Below are 16,415 nucleotides of genomic sequence, written 5' to 3' on the forward strand. Positions count from 1 at the left end.
CCTGCAGAGCTGCAGAGACTGGATCTGTGGTTGTGGGCCACCTGCTGCCCCCCTGTGACTGCTCGACAACCGCTACTACAGTTGTTGTTATTGGCTCTGTTACTATTGTTGTCATTATTATTCCTATGACTGTCATTCCTATTATTATTAACTTATTAATATTAATATTACCACTACCATTACCCTATTATTATTTGAAAATTCTAGGTGGAATTTTACTCTGGAACTGCAATGGAGCTGCAGTATTGTCACTAATACTAGTATTGCAGTAACACGAAGTGTATCTGTGAATCAGAATGGTTGTATTAGTGTTGGCTTAACTTTACACACACTGTGGGCCATTCAGCTCTTGGGTATGAGCAAGTTAGTGGCTTTGCTCTAATCAAAGTTACACAACGTTGCCAAGCAATTGCCAAGTAACACTGAGCAGAAGGGGCTTTTGTGTATGCTAACAACAAAGCCAGCTGAGCTAGTATGAAGTTCCACAAAAAGCAACGTGAAAAAACAGTTACCCACATCCAATCTACTACTGGTTATTTAATTGGCTTCAAATGAAGCTTAACGTTCACACAATTTGACACTACAATAGACGCTAGCCACATTAGCCGCGAAACTTGCTAACGCCAAGTTCAAGAGGCTAATATGCAACATAAAAATGGCAAAACTTACAGGTTCTAAGTTTGAAGTTGGTATCGATCATCCTTGAGCTTCAGTTTTGAAGTGAATACTTCTTTGTACTAGACTACTAGAAAGCAGTCCGAAAGAAAATGGCTAATGCACAACACACACACAAGTTTATTCCATTCGTTGTGGGAATATTGAAGGAAATGGTCAAAAACAAGCAGCAACCTCCGGGCTGAAAAATGAAGCCACTGCAGAAGTGCCAAAAACTGCAGTTCATCGAATGGCCACTTGAGGCTAGCTCCAAAAGGGAGTCAATCCCCATAGACCCCCCTGTTAAAATGCCCAACTTTACAGCAGAAATAAACATGTTTGCTGCCTGCTACAAAAAATGGTTTTCTATAGTTAATTTCCCCCTTCATGATGATTGTGAGGGGGTTGAATTTTAATATAACTCACCCATTCAAATTATATAAAGTCTTAAAGTTCTGCATAATTAACGCCATGGCTGCTTTGAGTGACAGGTGGGGGCTGCCGGTGCCGTCACCACTAGCTGTCTGCTGTCTGCTAGCTATCACCTCAGGTCAGCGAGTCACCAAACTTGACCTCTCGGCCGTGGTGTTTTTGTTGCCTTTTGGAGATTTTTTCAGCAAATATCGGACGAATATTATGGCTTGCTGTGCGGTTAATTGTACCAACAGACCGTCCAAGAAATCTGTGCTCCAGTTTTTTCTAGTATTTTATTTATATGTCAGCAATAATTAGCAGGTATTGGTGTCTGTGCTCACCATACATGGCTTGTTAGTTAATTAGCCAGCTAACAAATTGGCCTCGGGTTAGCCTTCGAGCAAGAAGCCCAGCTGTGCTAACGATGCTAACCACTGAAATAAAAACATTATATAGAAGTGTTAGAACCTTGTTAGTTAGCTAACGTTATGCAATCCACATAAATCCACATGAACACTACTGATTTCACTGACTAACACACCTCATAGTTTATTTTCTATATTACAATAAATAACTTGTATTTAAGCCGTTATGCAACGACACAGCCGCACTGAGAATCAAATTGTGACAATAATTATTGTGATTATGTCAGCTAAAAAGCTACCATCACATCTAATATTAGCTTATTAACGTTAACTTATTAAAAGTAACCATATAATCAAGTGACATCCAAATAAATGACTTGCAACTAAAGTTATGTGAAAATCAAAATTCAGTTTTCAATTCCATTAAATTGATTTGCTTCAAATTATTCATTAGCATGTATTAATTAAACATTGATTCACGGTAACACTGGCCAAATTTCTGCAAGTCTCGACAAAATCTGATGTTGCAAATTACCACAATTACATATTTAAAAAACGTAATTTTAAATATGCATTTTAAATATTGTGTAGTATAATCTTAATAACAGATAAATCATTATTTGTGTGTAAGCTGGGACGACGACTGGGTACCAACCATAGACTGCCACTTTGAGCTTCACATCGGCACTTCAGAAAACTATGGGTGACGTCTATGCCAAAAAAATAGGTGCTGATTGGCCAAAAAAGGAGTTCTGTGAATCTGCACTCAATTGCTCCTCCTCAACAACCGAAATTGAATTGCAAGAGCTGAATTTGAATTTGGTAGAACTGAATGTTAAAGTATATAGAGAGTTGAATTTTCTGTGAGGATCAAATACAGTTTCAGAGCAACTGAATTCAATTTCATAATATTACATTCAGTTTCAAGTTTATTAGAATTCACTTCTAAACTAATACATTCAATTTCAAATTATGCTATTCACACACTCACACACTGATGACAGCAAGCTACCACACAGGGTGCTGGCCAACCATAGGGAGCAATAGGGAGTTCAGTGTCTTGCCCAAGGACACTTGGACATGTGAAGGTGGGGATCGAACCACCAACCTTGTGATCTACCTCCTGAGCCACAGCCACTCCTAAGACATGAAGCTAACACTATGATATATAGCTAGTAAGTACTTAATTAATTTGACTCTCAAAAATATTATATAATGGATTAAAAATTTGATAATTTGCCAAAAAATTGAATGTGATTTTAGTCATCTATTTTCAACACATTTAGACTTTAAAAATAATACAGACATCAAATACTGCTCTTTGTCTCCATCTGGGGGTTAAAAAACGCCACTGTTCCAGCTTTTATTTTGAAAGTTGAAGGAATGGTCTAACAGGATGACCCTTCACTTCCAGGTCAAATTGTACAGGTGACACTCTGCTCTCAGTTTGAGTTTGCGCTCAGGGAATTCAGACTGCCAAAAGTGAGCAAGAGCAGCTTTGATAATTACAAGTGTGAGAATCCCTATTGCTGGCTCAAATGTAATTACACAATTCCTCTTGCATGCTCAAATCATCTGTCAAAACTTATACTAATTTGTTATAGACTTGGGGGAAAGTTGAAAAGTTCAGGATGGTGGTCTAAGGCCACAGCAGCACAGAACACATTTAAATGTGCAGAGACTTGGGCCAAACTAAATACTCACAAACTAAATGCTGTTTTCTTTCAGCTTGCTGTAGGCTTGGTGCTGATCCAGCCGGTGTTTGGAAAGAAGATGAAAGATGCAGATAAAGAATTGGCACTTTGTTTCTGGTGAAAGTAGAAGATGTCAGAGTCAAGACTTGATACTGCTTCAAATCATTCAATGAAAAACTCCACAGTGTAGCAACTGAAAACCTGATAATTTAAGGAATAGGTTTGGATCGTTTCTTCTTTGTCTTATGTCATATGTAAATTGAGAGAGTTGTTGGTCACTGTACTCATTCCTCTTCTCCATACTGGCCATGACGTGATCCCTAGCACCTACAGTGTAATAGATGGAAAGCAAAACCCACTCTTTATATTTTGAAATTCATTATGAGGAGCCCTGTATAACTACATCAAACCTGCAGGCCACTGAGCAGCTCCACCTGAGCAGTTGTTCAAGGGTGGTAATGGGGGAGGGGCAAGCTCTGCTCCTTCACTTTGCCTGCCCAAATTTGCCAGTCCGGGGATCAAATCAAGAATCTTTAGGTCACAAGCCAACTTCTCTAACCTGTAGGTCACCACTGCCCCACCTCCTCAACTAGCTACTTAACACCAGAGGTGGTTGTTATTATCCTTGTCCATAGTACACTGTAATGGTATTTACACAATGGTATGCATCATAATTGGTTTATGATGCTGATAGCATCCCTATGGTAATGCTGGTTTTATTTATGGTGGTAATGTGATGTCCTAAGGTTTCTGTTTTATCTGGCCTCACCAAAGCAAATTCCCAACAACTACATTGAAATGGAAATAAAGTATTGAGTCTTTAGTCTTCTATTCCTCTGCTGCAGCAAAACACAGAATGGGGACTGTATCCCTTAACAGCAGCCAGTATGGGCAAGAGGAATAATTATAGGGGCAATAACGCTTTAAATGTATACATGGGCATGAGAGTATTTGGTAACACCTTATTTGAAGGTGGGTGCATAAGACTGACATGACACCATCATAACCATGACATGACACCTGTCATGACTGTTGTCATTAAGTGTCATTCGGTCAATTATATCACTTTTAATACAAAGTTAACATTATTTGGGGTGTCTTTGTTATGACAACTTATCATATCATAAACATGCCATAGCAGGCCTAATTATCAAACTTAAAGAAACTGTTTATTTTTTGTGTTAACATTACATTATACTGTGTGCTTGGTTTTGACAATACCTCTCATGAGACCATTATAAATGTGTCATGAATAATTCCCTTGATCTCAAGTAAAGTAGTACCATTTGACATTGTCATAAAGATGTCAGTAAGTTTTATTACACCGTCAAATGCTTTTATAACAGTGTCATGAATAATTCCCTTGACCTCAAGTAAAATGGAACCATTTTGATTTGTCATAAAGATGTCAGTTGTTGCCTCATGTTATGAGGCCAGTTTGACAACAGAGTACAGTACCAAGGTGATTTATGGAGTTTCCTGATGGACAGATAGATTTACTTGTTGCTAAAGTAACGTTAGCTAACCTAACCACATTGGTGGTGGTTGAGGTGAGTTTCCCCCCTTCACTGTGAAACACTTTGGGTATCAAGATAAAACGCTAATGTTATATAAATGTAATCTATTAATATTATTAATATGACCTTTAACTGCTGCTAATTGTAACTGAGAGAGTAGACAGGAGTACAGGAAGATGCAGCGTAAGGTGAAGGTAGAGGTGGCAAAGGCCAAACAAAGAGCATATGAGGACTTGTATGCTAGGTTGGACACTAAAGAGGGAGAGGTGGATTTGTACAGGTTGGCCAGACAAGAGATAGAGATGGGAAGGATATGCAGCAGGTTAGGGTGATTAAAGATAAGGATGGAAATGTATTGACAGGTGCCAGGAGTGTGATGGGAAGATGGAAGGAGTACTTTGAAGAGTTGATGAATGAGGAAAATGAAAGGGAACGAAGAGTAGAAGAGGTGACTGGTGTGGAGCAGGAAGTAGCAAAGATTAGCAAGAGTGAAGTGAGGAGGACGTTGAAGAGGATGAAGAGTGGAAAGGCAGCTGGTCCTGATGGAGGTATGGAAGTGTCTAGGAGAGGTGGCAGTAGAGTTTCTGACTAGTTTGTTTAACAAGATCTTGGAGAGTGAGAGGATGCCTGAGGAATGGAGGAGAAGTGTACTGCTGGTGCCAATTTTTAAGAACAAGGGAGATGTGCAGAGCTGTGGCAACTACAGAGGAATAAAGCTGATGAGCCATACAATGAAGTTGTGGGAAAGAGTAGTGGAAGCTAGGCTAAGAGCAGAGGTGAGCATTTGAGAGCAGCAATATGGTTTCATGCCTAGAAAGAGTACAACAGATGCAGTATTTGCTTTGAGGATGCTGATGGAGAAGTACAAAGAAGGTCAAAGGGAGTTGCATTGTGTCCTTGTAGATTTAGAGAAAGCGTATGACAGGGTGCCGAGAGAGGAGCTGTGGTATTGTATGAGGAAGTCTGGAGTGGCAGAGAAGTATGTTAGAGTGGTGCAGGACATGCATGAGAGCTGTAAGACCGTGGTGAGGTGTGCTGTAGGTGTGACAGAGGAGTTCAAGGTGGAGGTGGGTCTGCATCAAGGATCGGCTCTGAACCCCTTCTTGTTTGCTCTGGTGATGGACAGGCTGATAGATGAGACAGGAATCTCCATGATGTTTGTGGATGACATTGTGATTTGTAGTGAGAGCAGGGAGCAGGTGCAGGAAAATCTAGAGAGATGGAGGTCTGCTCTGGAAAACAGAGGAATGAAGCTTAGGTAAGACAGAACACATGTGTGTCAATGAGAGGGACCCAGGTGGAACGGTGAGGTTACAGGGAGCAGAGGTGAAGAAGGTGCAGGACTTTAAGTACTTAGGGTCAACGATTCAGAGCAATGGAGACAGGGGTGTGATAAAAGAGTATCAGCAAGAATGAAAGGAAAGGTGTTCAAGACGGTGGTGAGACCAGCGATGTTGTACAGCTTAGAGACAGTGGCACTGAAGAAAAGACAAGAGGCAGAGTTGGAGGTAGCAGAGCTTAAGAAGTTGAGGTTCTCTTTGGGAGTGACAAGGATGGACAGGATCAGGAATGCGTACATCAGAGGGACAGCTCATGTTAGATGTTTCGGAAATAAAGTCAGAGAGGCCAGATTGAGGTGGTTTGGACATGTTTAGAGGAGAGACTGTGAATATATTGGTAGAAGGATGCTGAGGTTGGAGCTGCCAGGCAGGAGGTCTAGAGGAAGACCAAAGAGGAGATTTATGGATGTAGTAAGAGAGGACATGAAGTTAATTGGTGTGAGTGAAGAGGATGCAGAGGACAGGGTTAGATGGAGGCACATGATTCGCTGTGGCGACCCCTGAAAGGGAACAGCCGAAAGGAAATGAAGAAGATATATATATATATATATATATATCCCTTCGGGACGCATTGAGCAATGACCATCATCCAGTGTGGAACGGCTGGATAGCTCGATTTGGTAGGCCACGGGACATTCACGGGATAACAAGGGTTCGAATCCCCCTCGGAGCGCAATGAGCAATGAACCATCATCCAGTGTGGGTCCTTAGGCAAGACCCTTCACGCTGCTGCCTACCTCATGATGATGATGAGTGACAATGAAATATATGACATGCCGGCTCAGACGTCACCCGGCCAAACAAGGTCTGCGTCAGGAGTTGGGGAATCAGGGCATCGAGACGACAAATGGACTACTGGAACAAGACGGAGATGGGCGAGATGCGATAATAAGGCTCTGTTGGAATGCTACTACTCCGGTAACCCTAGTCAGAGGGGTTACATGCACAGGATGTGGGATGAATGGTTACTTCGAAACCCACAATCGAGGCTTACGGCGAAGCAACTAGTAGCTCAGTGTTCCAACATCCACAAGCGGCAACTGCTATCACAACTTGAGATTGACGAGATACAACACAAATGCTACGGCAAGGGGGAGCCAGGACAACAGGTCAGAGGGGAGCAACCAGCAGCTCCCCAACCAGAGATTGGGTACGAAGCCCCAAGAGAAATCACGCTGAACGAGGCAGCGACTGACCTGAAAGATAAGATCATGGCGAGGATGAATACAAGGCAACCCCGACACCAACTACAACGGCTAAGTGAAGTACCATCAGAAAGTCTCCTAGAAGATGTGAATGCAGCATTGAGAGCGATCCCTACCACAACCATCACTGAAACCAATGAGCTGATATACGCCTCAGCAGCAGTGATCCTAGAGATGCTTGGCTACAAGGGAGCCATGAGAGACAGTACCCAAAAATCAAGGAGGCCCGGAGAGAAGTGAGCCAACTGACAGAGGCTGAGAGAGGTGCAATGAGAAAGCAAGTACCCAAGAAGTACAATCAGATGCCCATACCTGAAGCACTTGAAACTGCCAAACAAAGGCTCCAAGCCTTGGCCAGCCGCCTAAAGAGATACACGAGAGATAATGAAGATAGAAGAATAAACCGGCTGTTCGCAACTCAACCTGCGAAAGTGTACACTCAATGGCAGGGTAATAACAGCAGAGCAGACCCACCAAGGCTGGAAACGGAGCAGTACTGGAAAAGTATATGGGAGAGGGAGGCATCACACAACAGCGGCACAATGCACAGTGGCTGGCGGCTCTGAGAAAGGACCACAGCAACCTCCCTGAACAGAATCCAGTCACCATCACAGTGGCAGACATCCAAGAAAGAGTCTCAGGTATGAAGAACTGGACAGCACCGGGCCCTGACAGGATCCACGCCTACTGGCTAAAGAAGCTCACTGCACTCCATGAGCACCTAGCAGCACAAATGAACCAGCTGCTAAGAGATGGGACGCACCCTGAATGGCTTACCGAAGGGCGCACAATCCTGATCCTGAAGGATCCTGCAAAGGGTACAGTCCCGTCCAACTATTATCAACAATATAGAAGCTCATGTCAGGCATCATCGCGGCTAAGATAAGTGGACACATGGATCAATACATGAGCAAAGCACAGAAGGGCATTGGCAGAGGAACCAGAGGAGCCAAACACCAACTCCTGGTTGACAGAACAGTCACCCAAGACTGCAGAGCCCGACACACCAACTTGTGCACTGCCTGGATTGATCACTGAATGCTTAGAGATGTACAACATCAACAGGACTCTAAGAGACTTCATTGCAAACTCGATGAGGCACATACCAAGGAGATGCCCTGTCCCCACTGCTGTTCTGCATAGGTCTGAACCCCCTCAGCCAAATAATCAACAAGACTGGCTATGGATACCGACTCAGGAACGGGGCCACCATCAGTCACCTCCTCTACATGGATGACATCAAGCTATACGCTAAGAGCGAGTGGGACATCGACTCACTGATCCACACCACCAGGATCTACAGCTCTGACATTGGGATGTCATTCGGGCTTGAGAAGTGCAGTCGAATGGTGACAAAGAGAGGGAAGGTAGTCCACACAGAAGGGGTCTCACTCCCAGAAGGAACAATAGCAGACATTGAGGATGGTTACAAGTAGCTTGGAATACCACAGGCAAATGGCAACCTCGAAGAGGTAACAAGGAAGACAGCAACGGCCAAATACCTCCAACGAGTAAGGCAAGTCCTAAGAAGTCAGCTCAATGGCAAGAACAAGGCCCAGGCAATAAACAGCTACGCCCTGCCAGTGATCAGATACCCTGCGGGAATAACAAGGTGGCCAAAGGAAGAGATACAGACCACAGACGTTAAGACGTTAAGAGGCTCCTCACCATGCATGGAGGGTTCCATCCCAAATCCAGCACCCTGAGACTGTACGCTAGCCGTAAGGAAGGCGGCCATGGACTAGTGAGTGTGAGAGCCACTATCCAGGATGAAACACCCAAGATCCACAAGTACATCCAAGATAAGGCCTCAACAGATGTCGTGCTCAGGGAATGTCTCAGGCAATGGGGAACAGAGGAAGACGTGCTGGAGGAAGGACCATCATGGGAGGACAAACCCCTACACGGGATGTACCACCGGAACATAACTGAAGTGGCTGATATCAAGAAGTCCTACCAATGGCTAGAGCGGGCTGGATTGAAGGACAGCACAGAGGCACTCATCATGGCTGCACAGGAGCAGGCCCTGAGTACCAGAGCAATAGAGGCCCAGATCTACCACACCAGACAAGACTCAAGGTGTAGGCTGTGCAAAGAGGCCCCTGAGACAATCCAGCACATAACTGCAGGGTGTAAGATGCTGGCAGGAAAAGCATACATGGAGCGCCATAACCAAGTGGCTGGCATAGTGTACAGGAACATCTGCACTGAGTATGGACTGGAAACCCCGAGGTCAAAGTGGGAAACACCTCCAAAGGTGGTAGAGAATGACCGAGGCAAGATCCCTAAAGTAGGGTTGTAAATACAATCGTAAAAAGATGTATCTTCTAAAAATATCTAGTACAACTGAACTAGTAATTACACTGCATCTAGATAATCTATCTGGAGTCGGACATCCCATGGTTTACAGCTTCCGCATGATGTCACTGACTGACACCAAAAACAGCCATTGGGAAGAGAAAAAAAGGTTTCCCACAGATCATGGAGCATTTAACAGCAAAGCGCCTATGTAAAAACCTATGTGGCGCACTATGTCTGGCTGATTTTGACTGTAAATTTGTTGTACAATAAGTACTTTAATAAGTAATTTAAATGTTTTACACCAGACTTCAGGTTTGGTGGTGAGCTGGATTCCTCTTGCAGCGCTGGCTAAGGATCATGGGTAATGTAGACTAGCCTTCAGCTATCCAAAACTGACAACAAAAAACTTTATTTCTCAGAATCGAAGGGGAAATAATCTAAACTGATAGCCGTAACCATAACCTATCTTATTGTTGAATTATCAAAGACACTTTCATGTTTTAGTTTTGAGAAATGTTGAGGATATCATTGAAAGAAAACCTTAACATGGGAATTAACAGTGAGGAAAATACGGCAGGTCCTCGGTTCTCCATTGTTATAGCGCAGTGGTCCGGTTAATAAATATGGGGTGTGTTTTGTGCCAATGATTACCTAACTAAGGAGACAATTGTGACGATTGTCGCTAGCTTTCTTGTGAACTAACAAGCGCTGTGACCAATGACTTTGCAAACTTATCCTCACGTAAGTTATCCACGTACTTATCCTCACATACGTTATCCACACACTTATCCTCATGTACACACACGTACGATATCCATAGGCAAAGTAAAAAATTACAAATTAGCAGACACGTCGCTGCTTCACCCACCATATGCATAGTGATGACCTATGGTACATTGCCGCTACGTCATGACATCACAGTTTCTCCATCAAATACAATAGAATCAAATGGATTTTTCAACATGCACGGAATGTATGTCAGACAGCTAAATTATCCTCTGTGTTAGTTCACTGATATCATCTCTGGCACAAAAAACACCCCATAAATAAATGATAAATGGACTGTACTTGTGTAGCGCCTTTCTAGTCTTCCGACCACTCAAAGCGCTTCACACTACATATCACATTCACCCCATTCACACACTGATGGCAGGTGCCAACATGCTTTTTATTTTCTACAAAGTCAGATGCAGGATGTAAAACAGGGATGTTTAATTCTCTTCCTGTGATGGGCTCACATCTGTGGCTGTGATGGGAACTAGGACTTGGAACATCTATACTGAAATTATCAAAGTTAAAGGACACTATAATATGTTGATACTCTTTATATTTATTTTTTTTAATTCAATTATGTTCAATTATGCACATGCACACAATTTGCTGATTCATTTGCCAAATCATAATATAATATTGGCGACAACACGCAAAGAATGTGATTTAAAAAAAAACCTCATTGGTGTACTTAATAGAGTATAATATTAATGTAATATTTTGTGATCACATTTGAGAGATACAGACTGAGAATATTGTCCTGGTGGAGATGATGTCTTGTTATTTCATGTTCACTTCTTTACCAATACCTGAGGAAGAACATCTGTGGTTGAAATAATTCCAGTCATACACAGAAGATAAAAGACTTAGGGGAAAAAGACAGTAGTTTGCTGGTGTTTGGTCCCTACCTCTTCCTTTCCCCCCAGGAGGTGTTTATTTAGTCTTCTTTTTACATAAGTTCTGATTATATAAAATAAAAATTATGAAAAGTATCTGGAAGATCTTCCTTACAATTCATGTATTTAAACAAGCGTTTTGAAAAACATTTACCTTACCTAGCAGTGAAATTTTCTCAAAAAGAGGAGCAGATGGATCTTATGTGTTAGAATGTGAAAAAAACCCTCTTCTGAACCGCAAGTAAGGGGGGAAAATATGGGAAATGAGAAACATGATGGACCTCTTGCATAGATGCTTAATATGACTTTTTCCAAAATAGTCTTTCATCTGTAATAAATCCAAAGAATTTGTAGAAGATCCTTGGAGGATTCCTGTTTCATTTATAAATATTATATATTCATTTTGGAGTAGGAGTTGCCCTTTAACAAAAGATCATGAATTTATATTTATTAATACTGATAATGACTGTATTCATATTAAAATTATTTATTTTATTTAAAATAAAATATAATTGTATTTTCTACAATGTCAGCTGCAGGAGACAAATGTCAATAAATGACATACAGTATGTTTCTTATTATTCGGTCCTCATTCATTTTACCAAGACATGTAAAAAAGAGAGGTGTGGTCTATAAACAGAGAAGTCCTTTTCATGGCCATGTCATCAACCAGATCCCACCTGGAGACATTTCCTCCTGCCTGAAGAATATTGGACACAACTACACTGTAGAAATGGCTCTTGCAACTTGTGAGTATTAACACAATTTCATTTTAAATGCTATTTAAGATTTTACACGCACAGTGCACAGAACAGACAGCTAGTGGACCGTGAGGTGATATTCGCTGAATTTGACAAAAATACTTGTATTGGATTAGAATTGCATACCCCACGTTTAAGGAGGTTTCAAAACCTTGCAGGGATACGGACCAAACATTCATTAACATCGGACACAATCCCAGGACCTGCAATCCTGACCAGTCCTATTGAGAGCACAGACAGTCCAGAGTCAAGATCATTTTAACATCAGGATCCATCAATTCCAGAAGATCCAGAGTCAGTTATTATGGTTCATGACACCCATGACTTGAGAGAGGTGGCAGAATTATCAAGCCCAGGGAACAATTTTCTTAATTCAGAAACTCCAGGCCCTTCATATCTGCTAAACTGGACTGATTCACAGATACAGTGTTGGGACGAAAACAACTTTCCCTTGGAGGAGAAACAATCTGGTCACAATAAAAAACAACACAACACATCATTGGTACAAAGAGCCAAACAACCACATCAAAACAAGATTTATAATTATTCACAAAATGAACATAACAATCTGCTAAGACGTAGTAAGGCGCAACTGCTAACATGTAGGCAACAAAGACTCTGGTAGTTAACAATGCCAAGAGATAAGCCAGTTTTGCGTTAAAACAAGTAAGAAAATGCCATAAAATTGAAAAAGAGAAATGCTCAAAATAATTTTGTAAAGTTAAATGATTAAGTGTGTATGCTATACGCATACAGTAAACATTTAATTTTTGTTTGATATCGCTTGTTTTATTTTGTAGTGTTTAATTATGGCTCCTATACACGCTCGCAAATCAAAACATGGCAAACAATGCGGTATTGTAATCAGCGACGATGAAAGCAACAGTGAAAATTATTATGAATCCTGCTCTCCCCACAAGAGCTTATCAGATATAGAGGGTGAAATTGGGTAAATGGTTAGTGATACAGATTCAGATGGTGAAGAAAATTGGCTTGAATATGAAAAATCACCCACACCTGAAAACTTAAGCGATATTGCAAACGAAATTGACACATTATCTGAGGATGTAGAAATGACCCCTGCTCAGAGTCTTGATCTATTGCAAAAACTGGGTATACTGAAAAGAGATGCCTCAGAATTTATCGAACCAGATTCTGATAATCAAACATCGTAAAATGAGAGGGCTCCCTGCACTGCAAAGACAATACAAACAGCAAGACCCTGAAGCCGAAAAAGCCCAAATAGGGAGTAATAATATACCGCAAAATCAATACAAACAGTACAATGCTAATTGGCTGAATGCATAAGATGGGGCGGGTGGGATGTGCGATTTTAGGATCACAGAGAGAAGGAAATTTTGTGCCGTTGAAATCACAAAGCTTCTAGACTTATGTAGCATCAGCATGGTCAATATGAGGTTAGGATGTATATACTAAAATATCAGTTTACAGACATTGTTAATTTTTCAACAACATAGCGGCACCAGATGGCATTATAAATGTAGTACTGAGAGGTCCATCAATGTCCAGCGATGTGTGTGCGGTGTTAAATGCAGGTGATGACCACAATGCCAAAACATTTCTGAACAAGTCATGCAAAGCAATACCAGAATGACATCAGATTGGCTTGAATTCATTGTTACAGCCACCTTAAACAAACAAAAGTGTGATCAGATTATTCAAAAGAAAAAGGCATGTCACTATGTCCCATTAATCACAGACAATAACTTGTGCTTCTCCATGTGTTTAGCACGCCACATATCTGGACCTCAAAGTCTCATAATCAGATGTATCAAAATTTGAACAGCATATGGGTGTTAAAATTTTAGTTTTTCATCACAATCGCGGCACTAAAAAACTGGACCCGAGAGCAACCCCACCCAAAAACACTATGGCTCTACCTGTATGAGGAACATTACTACATTATACAAAACAAAACAGGATTTTTTGGAAGCCCGTACATATGTGAATACTGTTACAAGGGTTACACAGCTCAGGCATACCACAAATGTAAATATTTTTGCAATGTATGTCTGTCTGAAGAATGTCACAAGCATGGTTTCCAGATTATCTGCGCATTTGTAGATCAGTTTTGTTTTAACAGACACAAAAGACGTGACAGAAGATTTAGGCTGTGCGATCACACTAAATATTCTAACGACTGCAGTCGTCTGTACTCAGTAAGTCACAGAACAAATGGTGTGGGACACAAATGTCAGAAAGGTAAATGTGGACATTGCAGAGATCTGTCAGACATACAATATCAGTGTTATATACAACCTTAAAAACCATCAAGTCCACAGACTAAATATGTCTTTTATGACAAACAAAAAGCCAATTTAGTCTGCGCGATTGATTTTGAAAACAAAAAAATTGTGGTGTTCCGGTGCCTCATGCGTCGAACTTCTTTGTCCAAAAATGTAGACAGCCAAAATTGTGGTAGTCAGCCACCTTATCCTCCCCAGCCCTGTGTTCTCTGTTGTACTCTCCTTCCCTGGTGTGTCTTGTATGTCCCTGACTCGCCTCTGGATGTGTGTGTGTGTGTGTATGTGTTTGTATGTCTTCTGGTCTGGCTCCGTGGTTTCCTGCCTGCTGCTGATCACCGGCACACTCCCGAGGGCTGTGCCTTTGGTGTGTGTGAATGATTAGTTAGTTTCTTTGGACTGATGAGCAGTTAGCATCTGCCATCAGTGTATGAATATGATATGTAGTGTGAAGTGCTTTGAGTAGTCGGAAGACTAGAAAGGCGTTGTATAAGTATTCAATTCAGTTTTATTTACAGTATATAGCGCCAATTCATAACAGAAGTTCTCATTGCTCTTTTCCTATAGAGCAGGTCTAGACCGTACTCTTTATAGTATTATTTAGAGATCCAACAAATCTCACCATGAGCAAGCATTTGGCAGGTACAGCCCATTTACCATTTACTCTTACCTTTAGTAAGGTTTAGAATGCAGAACATTTACTTGTAGTGGAGTATTTTCACAGTGGGGTTGGTATTAGTCCTTTTGTTGACGTGCTGTGATAAGCGTATTGTCTCATTTCCAGTCACCAGTGTTTGCGTGTTACTAGTAGCGTATATTTGCTGCTCTAGCTCATCAGTTAATTTTGTTGGATTCTTCATTATAGTGACTATCTGCTATACATTTAAACGTACACTAGTTCTGCTCAAGCACTCATAGCGCTCTCCTTCTTTTAATGACTTTCTCTCTAATCCCACCATTTACACGCTATTAATTTTTTGCTTGCTAACGTTCTTTAGCTTAGCAGCTAGCAATGGCTTCTCTCTCTCCCTCTCCTTCTCTCTGCTGATTGGTGGGTCAAATGTTTAGCTATTCCTCTGCCTCCTTTAGTGATAAAGGAAAATATAATAAATGTAGCTTATTTGTAGTATTGGAGGCGAGGCTTAGTGAATTGGAAATGCAGTTCCGCACTATGGGAACTCAATCATTAGCTGCTGTTGTTAACTGTAGTGTCCAACAAACGATGTGGGCTTTATAGATAATTGGCAAACTTTCTGGGGAAGACCTGGTCTTATTAGGAGAGACGGCATTAATCCCAAATTGGATGGAGCAGCTCTCATATCTAGAAATCTGAGTTTATTAGTGGTCCTAAACCATGACAACTCAGAGCTGAGACCAGGAAGCAGAGTTGCAGTCCTACACGCTTCTCTGTGCTTCCAGAGCAGTTACCCACCCAAAACTCCTTAGTGACAGTGCCTGCCCCCCCGACAATGTCTAGCCACATCTCTTCCCCTATCCTTGTGTGCTGTTGTGTTTCTCCCCTCCCTGTGTTCCTTGTCTGTCTCCCTGCATGTGTGTGTGTGTGTGTGTGTATGTACTGGCCTGGGCGTGACACTCTGGTCTCCCTCCTGCTGCTGATCACCAGCTCATCTGATGCTCATCATCCAGTCAAGCCCCTCATTATATCTACCATCTTCCCTTCACTCATCGGCAGATTGTCTCAGTACAACCCTGTGGTACTTCGCTATGGCCAAATCCTGACCTTGTTCAGTATTCTAGTTTGCTCGTTTTTTTTCCCTGTCTGACTCTGCCTGTCTCTGCTCCAGATCCAGTGCTTGACAGTGATCTCAGTCAGCGTGAAACTACCAGTATCTTTTTAGTCTTCAGTCAAGCTGCCTTCACCTGTACAATAAACTGAACTAACTTCCGTTCTCTTGTCCTGCATTTGGGTCCTTTTTTAGATTGTAACTACAACAGACCACTTAAATTAATAAAATCAAAAGTTAACAGGAGTTATACATAAAAACCTAAACAAAATAGCAAAATTAAATGTGGACTCTTAAACATCAGATCGCTGTCATCTAAAGCTGTACTAGTGAGTGATTTAATATCGGAGTGTCATATTGACTTATTTTGTCTTACTGAAACCTGCCTGGGTCATGAATATGTTAGCCTAAATGAATCCACTCCACCCAGTCATATTAATACTCACATTCCTCGAGGCACCGGCCGAGGAGGTGGAGTTGCAGCCATC

Source organism: Siniperca chuatsi, linkage group LG15, assembly GCF_020085105.1.
Source record: "Siniperca chuatsi isolate FFG_IHB_CAS linkage group LG15, ASM2008510v1, whole genome shotgun sequence".
NCBI lineage: Eukaryota > Metazoa > Chordata > Actinopteri > Centrarchiformes > Sinipercidae > Siniperca > Siniperca chuatsi.